This window comes from Ambystoma mexicanum, chromosome 12 (assembly GCF_040938575.1).
Source record: "Ambystoma mexicanum isolate Mex_15411 chromosome 12, UKY_AmexF1_1, whole genome shotgun sequence".
Taxonomy (NCBI): domain Eukaryota; kingdom Metazoa; phylum Chordata; class Amphibia; order Caudata; family Ambystomatidae; genus Ambystoma; species Ambystoma mexicanum.
The window spans coordinates 688,904,180-688,921,746 of NC_090936.1; positions in this window are offsets into that span (position 1 = coordinate 688,904,180).

Below are 17,567 nucleotides of genomic sequence, written 5' to 3' on the forward strand. Positions count from 1 at the left end.
TTTGCCCGGCGCATCTAATAACACTATGGGCCAATAATTCTGCGGATTGGTGTGATCACCCTTTTTGTAGATTAGGACAATAATAGAGGTTTTCCAGGAATATGGTATGATTCGCCTTACCAAGATTTGTTTGAAGATTTTATGAAGAATTGTAGCCCAATGATGTGGATCGGCTTTAAACATGACATTGTGCAGGCCATCAGGGCCAGAAGCTCTCGATGTGCTACATTTTTTAATAAAATCCTCAATAATGTCAGCAGAACATTCAATTAGCCATCTTCATGTAGTGCTTTTTACATAAACTGCAGAATCAAATTCTCGATCCGCATATAAAGCGGTGTAATGGGCCACCCATTGATGTTCCTGGACAGCGCTCGTTTGCGCATTCGCTTGTTTCTGATATGCCTGGAGATTAAAGAGCCCCCAGATCTCTGCTGAGTTTTTACTGGCAATGGCCTTTATCATTCGCTCGCTATCAGGTTTGAAAATGAGCGCGTGTCGGTGACGCAGCCAGTTTTAATATTTGCATTTAGCAGATCGCAAGGCCTGTGCAATGTTGGATGTATTTACAGCTAGTATCATCCTTGTTTCTTTGTGGTATGCTGCTTTTCTATTTTTAATTCCTGCATCAAACAAATGGCTGTGATTGCGTTTACAACTCTCCAAAGGCATGATGGTATTTTTAAAAGGTTCCAGAAGGTCTGGGAATTGGTATTAAGGTTGACTAACCGATTAAATTTGGCTAGTTTTGGTTCTGTCCATTTCAGACGCGTTTTAGCATTGTTAACTACAAAATGCTGAACCATCCAATTACGCTTTGCCTCACTGGACACCCATTGAATGTGCAAGGATAATAGATTATGGACACTTTGCGGAATTACTTTGAATGAACATACTTTAACAAACAACCGCTGGTCAACATACATATAATTAATGGTGGTAGTTTAGGCATCACAATGCCAGGTATGTTGCGCTGGTATGCCCCCTCAACAGCACCAATTAGCATACAAAATGTTCTATCCATCATAAAGTTAGACCATGTGTTCGCCTCTCTTGCCTTGCTTTTTGATTTAGTAGTCATGCAATCAAGATTTAAATCACCAGCTACAATAGTGTCAGTTATCTCCGATGTCATGGTGATGATATCCAGTAAACTTGCTAGGCCCAAATAGAAGGCCTTATCTACTTACCCAACCGGGTTGCGATAGATGTTAACAAACACAATAACATGTTGCGGCCAGCTAATTTTCACCAATTGGATGCAAGAGCTTACATTGTCCCACGCTTCAAGGGATAAACCTTGACTTACTTTTACACCCATTACTAAACCCGAAGAAGGTCGACCTCTGGAACCAGAAATTGCCGGGAGAAAGAAAGGACGACATTGTAGTTATCCCAGACAGGGGTCTCGATATACCACGCATCTTGAAGGGCAATTATATCAAAATGGTGGGGAACATTTTTGATAGAAAATTGCAAGTGGGAGTGCCCACATGTATTCCAACTTGCAACTCTAAATGAGGTTGGATGAGTTTGTGTTAATGGTTACACAGAGGGAGTAGGCAGAACACAAGACTTTCCCTCCACACGAGAGCATAGGTATATATTGGCTCAGGGGTTGTCAAATTCTGCTCTTAATACCAGACGCTCAGGATCCTGAGCAATCAGAAACCCCATTTCAAATAATTTCATCTTCACCTTCCATATGGTATTTAGGACCATGCCAGAGGGGATCCCCAATCTGACAATTGAAATAATTGTGTCAGAGAGATATTCCACCTGTGCAATGTCACGGGATGGAATATCCTCGAGCTCAGCTAAGTCACCAAAAACATGAAGTACACTTTGTCTATTCAAATTGTAAGTGTCAAAGGGACCCACTGCGCATTTAAAAATTAAAGAATGGCAATCAGATTGAAGTGATATGGCACGCCGAGACACAGCTTGTGGGGGTGCCATTGGATTTGCACTTAAACCTTGGTTAACTGGAACATGAATCCGATACACTGAGTTGGCGCTCTCTCGATGCGTACAGATGGCCTGTTGTGCTTGGAACAAATTCTCCGCACTAGCAGGTATTCTGAAGCGCTCCTCTTCAGATCGTGTCCAGGGTAGAGCTTTTTGTGGCACCCCTACTGCGCTAGGCCCAATCTCACCGGCCGCGCTCTGAACCTGTTCTGCCAAGTAAGAGTCCACAGCTTTCCGTAGTTCACTCAAACCAGAGGCTCTTGGAGAAATCGGTTCCCCCTGTGCTTGGGCCCCGTCACCTACTGTGATGACCACAGGGGTCTTAAGAGGCTTTGGATTTTGCATTATGCGAGATTGAGCATCTAGCTTAATCTCCCATAATAAATCGCTCAGAGGTTCATATGATAGCGGTGTTTTACCAACCCCACTATCTTTGATCGTCTCCAACTGAGAAGCTGGATTGATAGACTGTTCCTCTTTTAGATCATGAGTTTTAGTGGCATCTGCAGCTGTTTGGGGAAGAGACAGTGTTTTAAAAAATTAATTTAACACGTTTTTTTTCGATGTCTTAGCAAAGGCATGTTTTTTGATTGTTTGACTAAATCTCGCGCCCCTTTTTTTCTATAACACTTGTTTTGGACTGTGAGTACCTTCTCCATTGACTTTCTGATGATTAGCCGGCAAAGATTTCATAGAGATAGCATCAGCCTCGCCAATATTTCCCGGGGAATCTATCACACTTACCCAAGACGCATGCATAGGAATCGTGACCAGTGCAGTTGTTAAGTAGACCAATGGTCTAATTATGTCAACAAATACAGGCAAAACTGCTACAGGTGCAACCCCGATATCAGGCGTCACACTTGAATTTGGACTAATTCCCTTGCCCACCAGAGACCTATCAACTTACAGTGTGTTGTTATTTGGCTGGTTTAACCAAGCCTGTTTATTCAATAGCTGAGCCAAGAGGTGGTCCACTTGGGCCGCTTGTTTAGAGACTTTAGCATCGAGTGTTTCAAATAACTTGAAAAGACTCATTAAAGTGGTATTAATGGTGGCTAGTGCCATTTGGATCATTGGCGTGTGCACATCAAGACTTTCTTCTACAGGCCGAGGGGTGGGCCGTCGAGGCGTAGGCTGAACAAACGAGACTGATTGTTCATGAAACAATGAGTCTGTTAAACAGGTGCTTCTATGACAATTCTGATTACTGTAGATGGAAGTAGGGGATTCACACTGACAAGCATAAATGGATAAGTCAGGATCTTCTGCGCTTTGAGCAGATAAAGATAACAGTGAGAACTCAAAGAGCGTTGACCCCACATGCGTGCTGGTTTGGAAATAGGAGAAGCTAGCATAGTATCATCTGACAGCTGTTGAGGTATCCCCCACCCCCTAGTATCACTGGCGTACATAAGCCGTCTGGCAAGGCGCCATCTCTTTGCTCAGCAGCCGGGGTTGATTATGATCCAAATTTGATTTCAATTGGTTTGTATTTGCATAACGACCAGGCAGGTATTTAAATGCTGGAGACTAAAAGACCCAGAGATGAATGCAATCAGGAGAATGATGTAAGCAAGACGTTCTTAAAGCTTGTTTAAGGAAAGGATCAGGTGAAAAAGGAGATTCATTGAAAAGCATTTTCATTTACTCTAAATGACAACTAGGAAATGGCCCAACAAATTCCCCAGGGCAAAGAATTCCACAGGGATGGTGCCATGATCCAAAAGGAGAGAACAAGGGCGTTTTTGTATCTATAATAGGGTGCCATAGCAAGACACATGTTTTCTAATCCTAATGAATCAGCTGGCTTGTACATGGAGATCATTTATTTAAGTTAGGGTGTGGCATACCAATAAAGAATTTTGTAAATTAGAGTCTCTGCTTTGAATTTCACCCTTCGCAGTACAGGAAGCCAGTGGAATTTCCTGTGATTTGGAGAAATATGCTCACTTCTTGGCATGTTAGTGACAATGCCAGCTGCAGTGTTGAGGATTACCTGCAGTCGTTCAATACTCCTCTTATTTTCTCCTAGGAGGAGAGCATTACAGTAGTCTCATTTTGCACCAATGATTGTGCAAGCAATTGGAGTGAAAATCTCTTTTGACAGAAGGTGATGAATTTGTCTTAATAACATCAAAAAATTGGAATAGAAAATCACGATTGAGTCTACCTGTGGGGTTATACACATGGTGGTAAATAATTAACAAAAACAGATTTGTATGTATTTGAGGTTTTCATAAATTCTGAAGATTTTGATTTTGGGAATATGCTGAAAACAAAATAAAAATGTTTTGGATGTGTACTAGATTTTCTTCACGGGTACCTGTAAGGATAACAAGATCTTGGCATCATCCACATGGTAAATAAATTGGGTGATACGCATGCGCCCTGTGGAGCACCACAGTTCAGAGTGGCAATTTAATATTCAAACTTTCAAATTTTTATAGTAGTGATACATGTATGTAGAAGACAATGAAACCAATTATGGGAAATTGTAGGCTGCAGTTCCAGGGTGATTATATTGTGAAGGTTTACCATCTGGTAAGGGTGTAGACTCCCTAGCATTTTTATTTTTATTAAATAATACAGTTATGTGAATAATCCATCTCAGAAAATTTGGTTTTGCTAATCAGACTCCCACTTCATAAAGTTCCATCTTAAAAAGCATAGCACATACTTGTACCCTGCTGCACCAGTCCCCTGATCTTCAGTGCTTGCCCTTCTGTGGCAAAGAGCAGGTTCAGAGGTCTCATGCTTCATTTTGACAGCTGCTCTGTCACATGATCACTGAAGATAGAGGTTGCACCAATGACCCAAAAACAACATCATTGTGGGCCCACCCATCTGGTGGCAGGGTAATCTCTAAGAATACACATCACTTGGTTGGTTTGGTGACTAATAGTGCCACCAATTATTAAAGCCACATCAAATTGGTATCATACTCATGTAAACCCTGTGAGTTAAGGCAAGTTATGGAAAGACTATATGGATTATGGGCAGACTGGCTGTTTTTGCTTCCATAAGCGAGGCAATAGGCTGGAAAGCTGCTTCTTTCGATCCTCGAGGAGGTGGGTAATACCTCCCCTCCAGCCAAGAAAACATTCAGCAGGAGAGCTCTAGGGAGCTATAATTCAAAGAGGCACACTCGTAGCAAGGGCCAGCCTCATATCAAGGTATTGCATGCCAGAGGGGCTTGGAAGTTGCAGGCTTCGGAAATAGTTTGGCATTAATCGAGCCACAAAGGACAAACATGGGTTTCACCAGTGTGCTTTTCTGTGGGATCTCTCTCCTTCCTGTCTCCTCCATTTCCTGCAGAACAAAGCACTCTTTATATGATGCAGAAAGGGAAGGGTCACTTGTCACAGTTAAAAGGTTTGCACCCTTCAGAGCAGAATTGTTTTTGTCCAATCACCTATGGGCTTTTACCTTTATAGGAAAGGAGTCTTCCACTCCTTCATTGATTCATCCTGGACTTTTAAAAACAGAAATATTTGTTTGGACTGTTGGGAGAGCAGTCCTTTCCCAAGCCATCTGACAGAACTGAAGACAGGTGTTTCTAGACAGAGGTGAGTTCTGTCCCATATTCAGGGAAAATTGGGCTGACTGGTGTTGGATCAAGACCTGCACTTTCTGCCAGCTGCACTGGTACTCACATGCCTCACTGGAGGTGATGGACTCCTGCAGGTCCCAACAAGACTCCTCCGAAATGAGAGTGAAGAGGACAAGGACTACCCTTGCCCCAGAGCCCCATCATTGGGACATGCAGCACCAGAAACATCAAAGCAACTGGATTCCTGCGTTATGCTGCGTCGAACAGTCGACTGCGTCCAGTGCCTTTGAACTACGCAGTACCCATGGTGCTGCCAGTGTTGCTTCATGAAAACAGTTCCCTGACGCATTGCGCAGCAGAGTCTATCGCTGCTCTGTCACAAACAAAAAGCTCACCATTGCTGAAATCTTTCAACCGCTGCATCTTCAAACAGTATCTTGAACCACCAGTATCTTTGCAAAGACCTGGCCCAGACTGTGACTCAAATCTCTGGAAGCATTGTGCCCCTTGCCAACTCAACCCAACAGTACTCATTGTGCCAAACCAGCTCAACCGTCTAACCTAACCTGGTGGAATCTTTGACCCACTCTGTTCTGATGGAGCTAACAAACTGGACAGAGCTTACCCTGGAATACGACTTGACAGCGCCTCGCCACATAAATCATCACAATTCACACATACAAATCCAGGCACAGTTCAATGCTGTCAAACTTCCAAGAAGAGATTATGGTAGTCTGGACAGGCCCAGGCCCATTTGGCCCACTTTTGGAAACCTCCTGACTGATAAGCCACCCTTTTGCACCTTCTTCTCAAAGTTATATCCTTTTAAAGTGACATTGTTGCAATGTCCTACTCTGTACCCCTGCTACAGTACCCATAGTGCCTTTATGTACATGTTCTATATGTTCTGTGCTCTTTCCACAGAGTTTTTTTTTCTAGTTTTTTTATCATCTGTTAGTTTGCATATTGGCGTATTTAATTAAAGTCTATATATTTTATAAACCCTTAATTGGACATTCCTTTATTTTGAGTCTTGTACTATTGCTTTTGGGGTTGCTATTGCCATCACATTCACACCTGTCTAAAGAGAATAGTCTGCCCTCAGCCCACCTTACCACAAAAGGTGAAGGAGGTATATTGTTTGGCTGTGCTAAGGATCCCATATGTTTATCTTCAGCTAGCTTTGTGTTGCATGTCCTGGGCATTTCCACAGGCAGCTATCACTGTCTTTCCAGGGTTAGGATCTTAATATTAATCATTGTTTCCTGTTCCCCTGTACCCAGAAAGTATCTACAATTTCTAGGACAAAATCAAGTACACAGGCAATCAGGGACATGCAGTGAAATTAGGGGACTGTCCCCACAAATTGGAGATCTCTGGTAACCCTAGGCCAGGTCTGTTTCACCTTAATGATTGGGATCACTTTTGGTTTGTAGTTGTGTGAGGACTGAACAGGTGGTTTAGCCACTTCTCATCCTTGTACACCTAAAGGGCAGTGATCATTTTGTAACATCTGCCTAGTAGAATCTGGTCATCTATTGTATTGAATGCTGTTGATAAATTCAGCAGCATAAGCCTACATGCTCCATAGGTATCCAGAACTAGGACATTTCAACAGTGTTAGTAAAAAACAGAACTAGCTTACTAATTGACAGCTAGTAACATCTAAAAAAAGAACAATGGCAAATCATTAACAAGTTAACTAGATGAACATAACAACAAGAAGACTGGGGAAATGCCAAAATGAAACTATCTCCTTCTGGATACATATTTCTATGTGCCTCGGAGTTTTTGCAGTATTCAATAATCACAAGCTTGTCAGGCTGCTATCAGACTGCTACATTTAAGGCCTCATCATTGGTGCTTTGTGAATTTGGTATGTCTGAATTATTTTAACAAGGAAAACCTAACCACATTAAAACTTCTAAAGTAACTTTGGCATACTCACAAAGACATTTTCCACCCACACACATTCACACAAAACACACTCAAAAACTGACCTGGTTTTCCTACAAGTGTCAGCTTGTCAGTACTTATGGGTAACTTGCACTCTTCACTGTGGGCATGCTCGATCATTTTACAAACAAGTACATATGTGTGTCATCTTGGTGGAACATGCCCCCCAAATGTTACAACATCTTGGCTACACACAAGCCCACATAAACACACACACACACACACCAAAACCGTCACAGTACACACACATATACTATCCTCATCGTTCACTAACACCAGTAGAACATGCCTTATAAACAAAACCCCTACCAAAAAAACTCACACAATGACGATGGCCCTCACACAGACACTTTTCCAACCCATATTGAAGAGACATAATTCTGGGAAAGGGCACAAACTAAATTTAAATAATACATCTTCATCACAATAGTGGACAAAAACTGTTGTTGTGTATTAGGGAAACACATTGTGAAAGAATGAGGCAATACATATTAAAAATAGAAAGAACAAGCCAAATGCTGTCTCTTGCGCAATTCAACAAATGTCTTTTAGGAAAGAAAGAACAAACATTTTAGTCTTCATGAAGTACTTTCAAGAATGCAAGTAATGGTGTGTCACAAATGTTCAATGCCACCAGTCAGTAAACGTGCTCACTCAGGTTAATGGTAATCCTTATACAAATATAATACACTCTATACGCAATGGTTTATTTTCAAAAAAAGAGACAAGATTTACAGCGTTACACTGCTACTAAAACACAAATGAAACAATACTGTACAATATACTTGTTGTTTATGATAACAGAGAACATAATTTCATCTGTTAATTCCTTAAAAACTATAACTATTCAAATCAATCATCTCGCTAAATACAGAACAAGGTTTGATTCTTGGATCCACTATGAAACCTATTTTATCCAAAACAATCAGCTCTCTGCTCAGTGATTCTCTTTTAATCCTTGGAGGAAATCGTACTTGCCCAAAACAGTCATATCGGAAAACACAGTTCACCATTGAATCCTTAATATACCTAAGGATACATTAGCTCAAAAACACATCTGTATTGTGTCATAAACCCACCTTGCATAACCGCATTACTTAAAAAGCCACACAGAAAATGAAGATTTAACCACTGTGAGGTGATCAGACAGGGAACAGTCACGACAACACCGGCAGGGCTACCAGGAATGGGGCCGGCATAATCTAATTTTTTTATACCTATACGCATTGTATAAGCATTACACTTCACAAACGCAAAACTCACTCATACATGCGAAATTCAAAAATCACACATTAAGACATTCTATTTTCAACATTGATTTTGCAGTATGTCTACCAAGGAGAGCCTTGATGAAGACATAGAAGTCTATTAACAAAATTTCACATTTGCACCACATATTACATAGCTTTTCACATCAAACATCACTTGCACAAAACATCAACATGATCGTATTGAAAACATTCACTTTATATAGGCCAATAAAAGCATGCAGAAACCACCTGGAGGAGCCCAGCTGTTGTTTCCGCCACTCTCAAACGCATCTTGCAAATAAATTGACAAACACATCATGTTGTACGAAATTAGAATTTGCAAACATGTTATTTGAAAAATCATACATGATAGTTGTAAATCGCATTAAACAATACCCTGAAACAAGGTTCTGACCCTGTGGAAGTCTATATTAGGGCACGTACATGAAGCAATAAAATTGAATTTGCAGATTCTATTTTCAGAAAAAATATGACACTGCTCAGCATCATATACAAATATATACCAAAACATCCTAACACTGTATACCTAATGACACAGGATATTCAGACACGGCAGGACTCTTTCACACCATACCCAATCCCATCTCACATTTAAATTGTAAAACACACCAAAACACATGTCCCCCAATAGCACTTAATCCCTAAATATAATCCTCCTCGTACACACTCACATCCTGCCCTACCAAATCATTTGATAACAACATTTGATTGATTAATGGATAATTTATAAAGTCACACTTCAGTTTTGTACAGCATATCATACACCAACCAAAACAACCTAAACTAGGCACACTATTTTAAGTGCAATGGCACCACACCAAAATCACAATCCCACAATGTTCTAAGATGCCACAAAATGTTGCATTCACTTACCAAACCTGTGCAGCAAAGCCACACCACATTAATTAACTAAACATGTATCAAGATATATTCTGAATTATTCCACTCTCTACCTCTCTCTCTCTCTCTCTCTCTCTCTCTTTTTCTCTATGTATCGCTCTCTCGCTCTCTCTTTCTATGACTATGGTTATGTTTTTAAAACACATGGACGGTACATAAAACAATGACAAAAATAAACATCCTAACATGCAAGTATAAACATTCTAACCTGCAAATATGTCTTTGTAGGTCATCCTTTATGTGCCCCTCAAACCGGGAGGTCCACTTGAGTCAGCATGATATAAAGGATGGTGCTGAATTTGGTATGTGATTTTCATAAACACACACCTATGCATACACACACACACACACACATACACATATGTGAACTGTGAGAGATATTCATACAGGAACAGAGATAGACAGACATATACTCACATGAACACATAAATTTGCACACACACACACCCTAACACAGAGAAAGGGGTATGTAGACAGTAAGCAAGAAAGCGAGAGACAAAGTGAGACACCGACATGCACACACAAAAAACAACAAGCCAAACAAACATAAGGAGAGGGTTAGAAAGTGGGATAAAGTCAGATAGAGGTAAATACTTGAACAGAGAAAAACACACTCAAAGAAAGACACACAAAGGATGGTTAACACACAAACACTGACACAGGTATGCAGAGAGAGGAGCTGGCAAAAACATACACTTATGCATGAACATAGATAAATAGACACCCCTAACATGCACGCACACACACACACACACATACAGATGGAGAGAGAGACTAAGCAGCATATAAAGCGTGAGACTAAAGTGTTATCAAAAGAATCATTTTGTGTCAGCTTTATTGTTAGACTACTACCACTGAGATAGGAGGCAAATAAAGCAAAATGTATTTTATTCCCTCCTCCCTGCCTCTCAATCTGGTTTCCGCCCTAAACACTCCACTGAGATAGCCCTCACCTATGTCCTCAACTCTCTCCTCACTGCTCGCTACACTATGCAATCTTCAATTCAAATCACCAATTCTCATCCTCCTTGATCTTTCTGCAGCTTTTGATACAGTAGATTACCCCTTACTTCTTAGCACTCTTTCCTCCTTCGGCTTCAAAGACTCTGTTCTCTCCTGGCTCACCTCTTACCTCTCCAATCGATCCTTCAATGTCTCCTAGTGCTGCTGCACCTCCTCCAGCCTCCCCCTGAACTATGGCGTCCCTCAGGGTTCTGTGCTGGGACCCTTTCTTTTCTCTCGCTATACCTCCCTTCTCTCCCCACTCATTTCTTCTTTTGGCATTTCCCACCACTCCTATGCTGATGACACCCAGCTCTTTCTTTCCTTCTCTTCTTTCACATCTGACCTCCACCTCACTCTTTCTTCCTGCCTCACAGCCATAAAAGATTGGATCTCATTCCACTTTCTTTCCCTCAACACTGACAAGACTGAGGTGCTTTTCTTCCCTCCTAATACTCTCTCCCCTTTTCCTCCTCCCTTCATCCACTTTCCACCTTCCAACCTCCCCATATCTTCCCATGCCAGCAATCTCGGCCTCCACCTCGACTCCTCTCGCTCCTTCTCCAACCACATGTCTCTAACCTCTCGAGCCTGTCGGTACCACTTCTATAACATCCGCAAGATCCGCACCTCTCTCACATTCCATGCTTCCAAACTCCTAATCTCCTCCCTCATTTTCTCCCACCTCTTCTACTGCTCCTCTCTCCTCTTTGGACTCCCTGTCTCTCACCTAACTCCCCTAAAATCCATCTACCACTCCTCTATCTGTACTCTATGCCTCCTCGGCCCTCGCGACTCTATTTCTTCCTCTCTCTCTCAACTTGACTGGCTTCCCTTCCTCTCACAACTGAAATTTCAATTCCTCTGTCTTGTCTACAAATCTCTCCATGACCTGGCACCCCCTACATTTACTCCCTCCTCTCATTTTACTCCCCCTCCCGCTCTCTCCGCTCAGCAAACCTCTACCTCCTCATTGTACCCCCAGCCCCATGTGCCTCCTCTCGCTTCCGCTCCTTTCAACTCATTCTTCCGCCACTCCCTGAAATCCTCTACACTCCCCATGACTTCCCTTCCCTACCCCTCCTCTCCTACCCTTGCCCCCTCCTTTCTGACATCCTCTCTCCTTCCCCTCTGACCTTAAATCTGTAAAAAATACTACTTAAAGGCAATGAGGACACCAGATCACTCCCCCTTCCCTTTCCCTCCCCTCTCACCCCCACCTCAAATTCTACACTGTAACTCCCTTCACCTACCCCCTCCTCTACCCTATCCCACCCCCTTGTAAATAGTTCTACTTATTGTTCTAATGACCCGTTCATGTTTGTTTATATGCTTCTCTCACTTTTGTACCTGTTGTTATATTGTAAAGCGCTTTGGCTTAAAGCGCTATATACATTCAATAAACATAAACATAAACAGAAAATGTGAGGGAATAATGTACACTGTCTTACTTAAGTGGTAAATTGTGATTTTGGTGTGCATCCCACACACAAATACATGCACCCACAAGACATGCATTTATGCAGGCCTGCGATGGATAATGATACTAATCATTCATTAGGAGTAGAATTTATACCAATCCAAGCAGTCATATGGACCTTAATCCCTCTAGCGTCAACAATTATGAACCCCCATAGATATGGTGTGCAGCAAAAAAGCTATTTGCAATGGGTTCACAACACAACCAAAGAATCTCAACTCATTGCTTGAATTAATAAGGCACTAAAGGAAATCGTATTGATGGACAAATTACCATGTCAAGTAAGCAATGTCAGTGGTAAAGAGAGGAACAGCACCAAAAGGATGGTGGCATTTATAATGGCAATTTAGCTGTGGTAATTGTGATGAATCATTTACACATGAAAGAAAAACAATGACTATGTTCTCTACATTTGCACTTTGGAGATATTGCAATTAGCACTGGTAAGTATAACACTGGAACATGTCTATTATCCTATCAATTAAACATGCCCCATGTACTACACATTAAGGTATTTTATACTTGTTTATGAACATGAATTGACTCTTTCTACATTAAGGGGGTAATTCATAGAATTCAGCGCACAAGTGGCACACGCGGCTGGCGCACAGAGTGCGCTTGCTGTAGCCTGCGCCAGCCGCATGCGCCAAAACCCATTTCAGCGCACAGTGTATTCATGGATTTCAACATCCAAAACCAGCCGTGATGCAGAGCGGCGCAGCGAGCCTGCAGCAGCGCCAGTGACGCCCCAAACCCGCCCCGTGCACCAAAAACATTGCACAAATCCCCTACATGGTGCAAAGGTCAGTGGACCAGCATACAGCCCCACAACCACAAAAACACATTGAAAACTCCCCGCGCACCCCTCGGAATATGAGTAACCCACGTGCGCTAGCGAAAACACGTGTAAAAGTCCACGCACATCCATCGGAATATACGTACCCTGCTCGGACTAGCGAAAACGCATGTAAATGTCCATGCGCACCCCTCGGAATGTGCGTACCCCACTCGCGCTAGCGAAAAAGCATTTAAAAGTCCACACGCACCCCCGGAATACACGTACCCCGCTTGCACTAGAGAAAATGCATGTAAAAGTCCACGCGCACCCCCAGAATACACGTACCGCTTCCCACAAAGAGCACGTACTGAGCAATGGAAACCCACGTGGAACCTTCAACCCGTGGTGAGGGAAATGCCCGCGTGCACATTACGTCACCTACGCGCTTACACGCTAAGGGCGTTTCCTCAGAATTTACACAAACGTGCTGTTTTTCACATGACAAATCACTCCGTATCAAGCTGGCCACGTGACAACACACGGAAGACCACATTCCTGCCCAGAAGGCCAAATTACTGCCCCCCCCCCAGAGTCCCGAGCAGCCTCCCACGAGCCATCTGCTGCTGCCTGCCTGCTGCCACCGTGCCCTGCCATTTGGTGCCTGCACATCTGTTATCTGCAGGTGTCCAGTTGCTGTGACCACCCCTGCTGGAACAGAAGACTCCCGACTGAAGTTCCATCACTCCTCAGCCCAGCCCCAGGACCCAGTTGCCCACCCACACCTGCCACGGGGGTTGCCATGTCCGACACAACACCTTCCAGCACCAGTGGCAACCCCCCAGCAAAGAGGCAGAGGGCTACCAGCTTCAGTGAAAATGAAGGTGGTATCCTGGTGGAGCAAGTCCTGGGGCATTATGATGCCCTCTTCACACCATCGCATGCCGACAAGGAAGGACGGAAGAGGATCTGGAAGGACATAGTGGGTGCCATCAACGCGCAAGGGGTGGCACCCCGCAACATCAAACACATCCAGAAGCGCTGGGAGGACTACAAGTCCAGGACCCTCAACAAGGTTCCAGCTTACCACCCAGCAGATGAGGGTCCTGGAGCGCATTCGCCCAGTGCTTCAACACCAGATCCTCAGGATGCAGGCCCGTCTGGAGTTGAGCGGTAAGTGGCCATGCATTCACGTTTAAAAAAGGGCATGTTGCAGTGTGCTGGTAGTTAGCTACTTGGCTGCATGTGTGACATGGGTCATGTTTGGATGTGTGTGTGCAGGGACATGATGGAGCTGCATGTGAGTCCAGCCAGGCGTGACCCACATGGATGGTGTATGTGTTACAATGCATCATGCGGAGCAGCATGCGGAACGCACACATGTATGCATGCCTGTGTCTGTACTTTGACATGTTTGGGGTGTGCTGCTGTCATGGACATGCATGATGTACATGTACATGTCTCTGAGTAGTGTGTGCGCCATGGATGCATGACACATGTCCGTGACAATATGTTGATTCACTGATACAGCCTAGTCATCCCTTTATCCGCTGTGTCTGGGGGTATACCGGGCCAGATGCATGACCCTCGGGTGATGTGTGTGCATGTGAGCAGCATGTCCCATGATGCATGTGAGTATCAGCCCACCATTGGATGCAACTACTGTCGGGGGGAAATTCTGCCGGGGTCGGCCGGGCCGTCCGCAGACCTCCGGGCAGGGAGGCCCCAACTCCTCCCGTATATCCCAAAAGAGATAGAGTATGAGACACACACAAGAAGCAAGGTGACTCTGCTGTTTATTAAACACAAACGGCAGGGATGGGTCAAGGATCATACGCGTCTGACCCGACACACACACAATCGTGGGGCTCGCAGGCCCTTTTTACTGTAGTATGATGCGCTACTTGCGTCACTTTAGAAAGTTGACAAAAAACCTATCGCCACTCTTAATTGGTTGCTCGAGTGGTAGGGTTAGTATAGCATATGTATAGAGAATAATATGAGTGGACGAGGGTTAGTCAGGTGATATATCTGGGCTGTCCCTACAATTAGATACATGAGAATTGTTACATGAAGACTCCTAATGATTGGTTGATGTTAATGGCGTCAGTGATAAGAACCCCATGTTCTGATTGGTGCGCCCGTGAGCTTCCCAGCCTGGGACCATCGCTGTTCCCAGCTCTCGGTGTACCTGCAATGTGCAACAATGTTTCACTATGGGTGCATGCAGACAATGTGAAGACTTTTTCATGAGCTGGACGGCCGACTACTCCCACTGTCGCAGATGTCCATTGATCCTTTCAAGTGTATCTGCCTGTGTCTTGTAACGAGGGATCCAGACGCCTCTTTCCTTCTGGGCTTGGCACCTCGTCAGGTTCGGCTTGGTCACGTGAGGTGGGACCGTGTTTGAGGCAGAATTCTGCACAATTAATATTGTTTTTTCCACTGTGCGCCTGGTTTAATTGCAGGTGCGACTTTGATGTTGGTGCACGGCGTGCGAGGTTGCAACATCGTGCCCTTGATGGTCTGCTTTTGGAATGTGGGTTTGCAACATTACAACCTTGGCTGTCTGCTTTCGCCAGGCTCATCCTGCAGGATCAGCAACCTGACTCTTGCTCTGTTAATGTCCACGGGAGCTCTTGCTTGCGGCCTACTTAGGCCTGGTGTATAAGTGGAACCGTTTGGTGCACAGGCGCTTTAGGTTATAGTCTCATATTGTCTTATGACCAGTATCGTGTCTTCGTTATAATTCTCATTATGGCACCTAGGTTTAGAAGAAGCGTAAGCAAGCTCTTTAGATGAGTTCATGGTGCGTCTTGCGTTTCTGCATTTTGAGAGCCTAAGTGAAAAATAATAAAGATGCACGTCCGTGAGTATGTCTGTCGCCTACGTCATAGCACTGAGTATATTCTTCGTGTAGATTGGTGCGGGAGTGTCCAGTGTGTATGTTGGCACAGGTGTGCTATCCGTTGGCTAGGTCGTCATGGCATCTCTAACGACGTATAGTTTTAGTCTAGTTGATCCATGCCGCAGGCATCGGCATGGGCAGGGCGGGCTGCTGGGCAGGCAGATGGACACATCCTTATGTTCCTGTACCAGGGTATCTGGTCGTCTGGTAGATGGGCAAACTCTTCTCGTGGCGGGTGCTTGGGCCGTGAACCTTTAGGCCAGGCGCGAGAGGGGAAAGATGGGAGCCTGTTTTTCCATTTTCCCACTTCAGTCCCCCCTCTGGTCGACTTGTCGACCACAAACATATCCTTTTTGTTATCTCCTCTTACTCTCCATATTTTAGTTATTCCTCCTAGATGTCCATAATGGTTAACATGATCTTCAAATGACCAATACATATATTCACAGGTTCCTCCAGGAGGGCAGTATACCCATTTCCCTATGTAACTCCTGGGGTTTCTTGGGTTCTCGACCTTCACCGATGGTGGGTCCAGGTGGTTGGTGATGATCTGGTTGCGCAATTTCTCTCTCTCTTGTATTATTATGCCTGTGTGTTGGCCGTCATCTGCTGGCATCAGTGGGTGCATACCGACCATTTCAAGCAACTCGTCAGTGGTGCGTGCCTTCCGGGCTTTCCAAAATCTTATTATGATCAGTGTTGCTCCAGCCAAAATAATACAACCAACTATAATTTTCAGTCCATCTGACAACCAGGATGGCATCCATGACCATAATAGCGAAAACCAGCTCTCAACCTTTTTCACACCTTTACTTTCATCCACCATTTTGGAGTGCAACTGGGCCAATTGTGAAACTGCTTCTGTCAGTGTACCATTGTCAGCATCGTTGGCAGGAATGAATGTGCAGCATGATTGTCCTATCTTTGCGCAAACTCCTCCTTCCATGGCAGTGAGGAGGTCCAATACATATCTGTTCTGCAGTGCTACCATCCTTATTGCTCGCAGCTCCTCTTTTATCGTGTTGAATCCGTTTACTGTAGAATTGATGGTCATCATAAGTTCCCATCTAGTTATCTGGAGCCATTTTGCGTTTGCGGAAGCCTGTAGTCCCGGATGGATTATTAAGGAGAAGAACATTGCTGCTCTGCTGAATAGTCTGTGTTCTGGCGGGATTGAAGTGAGTGCTGTTTCTGACCTTCCCCATAAGTAATTTCCTGTCAGAGGTTCTCCTTGTCTTTTCCGTCTATTTAGGACAGTATCATTGCCGCTAGTCCTGTTCCCTGGCTCCTCTTGAGGTGGTGCAGATCTCTTATTTCTCTTGTCCCCTTCATCCATCTTGGGAAAGTTCGCCACATTCACATGCTTCTGGGGTACCACTAGTGATGGTACATTGACGTGCACCATCGTGCATACACCATTCCACAGAGGGGGCAGTGTGTGATATGTCTTTTCTCCACAGGCCCAGTAATGGTCCATTATCACTGCTGTTCCTGCTCCCCCCTCAGGTAACTCCATCACACTTCCACAATTGGTGTTGTATCCTACGTCCACCTCTCCTTTATGTTGGTAGCATACTTTAGGCGCAGTCAGCGGCAGTATTGTTATCGGGTCTTCATCCGTTTCTATCCATGTGAGCATAGGCACGTATTTGATCCAAGTCATCCAACATCTGTGGTTGTGTGCATCGATAGTTGCGATAGTTTCTTTTGTTACCATGTTGCTGCCAACCACTCCTATTTCCCATTTGTTGTCC